This window comes from Dendropsophus ebraccatus, chromosome 4, assembly GCF_027789765.1.
Source record: "Dendropsophus ebraccatus isolate aDenEbr1 chromosome 4, aDenEbr1.pat, whole genome shotgun sequence".
Lineage (NCBI taxonomy): Eukaryota > Metazoa > Chordata > Amphibia > Anura > Hylidae > Dendropsophus > Dendropsophus ebraccatus.
In genome coordinates this window covers 162,384,211-162,386,947 of record NC_091457.1, presented here as the reverse complement: position 1 = coordinate 162,386,947, position 2,737 = coordinate 162,384,211, and positions in this window count along the sequence as shown.

The following is a 2,737-nucleotide window of genomic DNA, read 5'->3' as shown; positions in this document are numbered from 1 at the left end:
CTTCTTCCATATACTCTCAGTGCTTAGAGTGAGTCTTAAGAAAGTCCATATATATGTAGTGCTCCTTCTTATCAGGACATCCCTACGGACTTTGTTACTGTAGGTTACATTCTTTTGTCTATTTGTGACTTATTAATGACTATAAGTCAGCAATATATATTTATAAACAGGAAGCGGAAACCGAAGGAAGAGGCGAATCTATATCCGATAAGAAGAAATAGAACTAAGTCATAAAATATATGGTTTATATATCCCATGTTACTATATTTAACATAGGTGTGGGCGGGTTCAAGTAGGTGTTAAGGGGTTAAAGATAAGATATCAATATTAGATAGAAGGTCTGGGCGCTGCTGCTGTCTCATCACTATCCGCACGCTGCAATATTTTCATAGCAATCGTGCTGGATATTACAGTCGTGTCCCGTTTAGGGATTAAACTTCGTAATAGGTTATGTGCTAAGATCACGCGGCTTTAAGAAAGTAACTTTACCCAGAAATATAAAGGGGGCAGCGGACTATTATGCTATAGGTAAAGTTCACAATGTAAATGTTGTGAATAAAGGGGTTGTTCACCAAAATTCTTTTCTTTAAAATCAGCTGGACAAAGGACCCGGGCTTGGGGAACAGCCCGGGGGCCAATGGTAAAGTTAAACCACCCCTGCAGCTGATAAGTACTGGAAGAGTGGAGATTTTTGAATACAAGTACATTACTAATTTCTGTATAGCAGTATACAGTATAATTATACAGAGTAATAGCAGTATACAGTATAATTATACAGAGTAATAGCAGTATACAGTATAATTATATAGAGTAATAGCAGTATACAGTACAATTATACAAATTAATAGCAGTATACAGTATAATTATACATAGTCCACACCAACCAAGAGGAAACGGCTGGCACACCAGTCAATAAGTAGAGCAAGCCCGGGCTGTGTACTGAAGCTGGAACCGCTGTTATACCATCGGGTGGTGCTCTGCCAAAGACATGATTAATGCTTAATAAGCATGATAAATGCTTAATGATTAATTAGTACTTTATGCAGTACATTGTCACATTTCTACGTTTCATGGATGACATTTTTATTGTTTGGTCGGGCACAAAAGTCCAGTTTGAACAATTTGTGGAATATCTAAATGAGGGAACCAAAATGAATATGAAATTCACTTCCATTTTTGGGGATCAAAAACTGGATTTTCTTGACGTGAGGGTGGAAATTGTAGATGGTAAACTAATCACTTCAGGTTTCCGGAAAGAGACGGCTACCAATTCTTTACTTCATTTTGATAGTTACCATCCCCCTCACGTCAAGAGGTCTTTGCCCTATAGCCAATTTCTTCGCCTTAGACGGCTCAATTCGACAGACGAGAAATTTCTCAAACAGTCACAGGAGCTTACTGAACGGCTTAGAGAGAGAGGCTATTCAGCTGGTGTAATATTGGAAGCCTTCGAGAGGGCTAAGACACAGCAAAGGGAAAGAATCCTTGGCAATAAAAAGAAGTTAAAAAATAAAAATGATAAACGTTTTGTATTTACATTCACACATACTTCTATGGACAGAACGATTCAGTCAGCTATTAGAAAGCATTGGCACTTAATAGAACATGACCAGGACTTAGGAGAAGTGGCACATAGACAGCCTTTGTTTGCGTATAGGAGAACACACACAATAGGAGATCATTTATCAAAACCTATTCACACAGAGGGTAAGAAAAATCGCACTTGGCTGGACAGGGACCTACCCAGGGGAAATTTTAGATGCGGTCATTGTTCCTATTGTAGGTACAATGCCGAGTCTAAATTTATTTCTTTGGGAGGCGTCAGCTGGGAAGTGAGACAGTTCATTACTTGTCGGTCTGGTTTTGTGATATACGTGCTAGTATGTCCCTGTGGTATGTTTTACATAGGGAGAACCATCCGCAATTTGCAGATCCGTTTCAGGGAACATTTGCGCTCTGTGGCCACAGGAGTAGGAGCAGCCAGATTAATAGCACACATTAGGGAAAAACATAACAGTGATCCCACTGTGCTTAAATTTTCAGGCTTAGAACTGATTCGAAATAATCCAGACGGAGGGGATCGGCAGAAAGTTTTAGCCAGAAAAGAGGCGACATGGATCATCCGGACTGGAGCCATGGGCCCTCTGGGCTTAAATGATAGAAATGAAATGTCAGCTTTTTTGTAGAACCCTTCCTGATTATTGTGCTTGTGAAAAATTCCCTTGTGGCTTTTTGGTTACTTTTGATTTTATTATATATAACTATGTGTGTTTTTATCATTTTTTGCACTGTTATATTATATATTATCTCCGTATGCTGACGTATTTAAGATGCGCCAGTGACGTATGGAAACATGAGCCTGTTGATGCGCGTGTAGCGCGAAACGATTCGTAGCTCTTCCTGTGGATCGCACTGTTTGTCCTATGTTCTTGCCTATGAAATAAAGCAATTTTACCTATGGGAGAGTGCCGCTACTGTGTCTCTACGTAGAAGGTAATTATACATAGTAATAGGAGTATAGAGTAAAATTATACAGATTAATAGCAGTATACAGTACAATTATATCAAGTAATAGCAGTATACAGTACAATTATACAGAGTAATAGCAGTATACAGTACAATTATACAGAGTAATAGCAGTATACAGTACAATTATACATAGTAATAGCAGTATACAGTATAATTATACATAGTAATAGCAGTATACAGTACAATTATACAGATTAATAGCAGTATA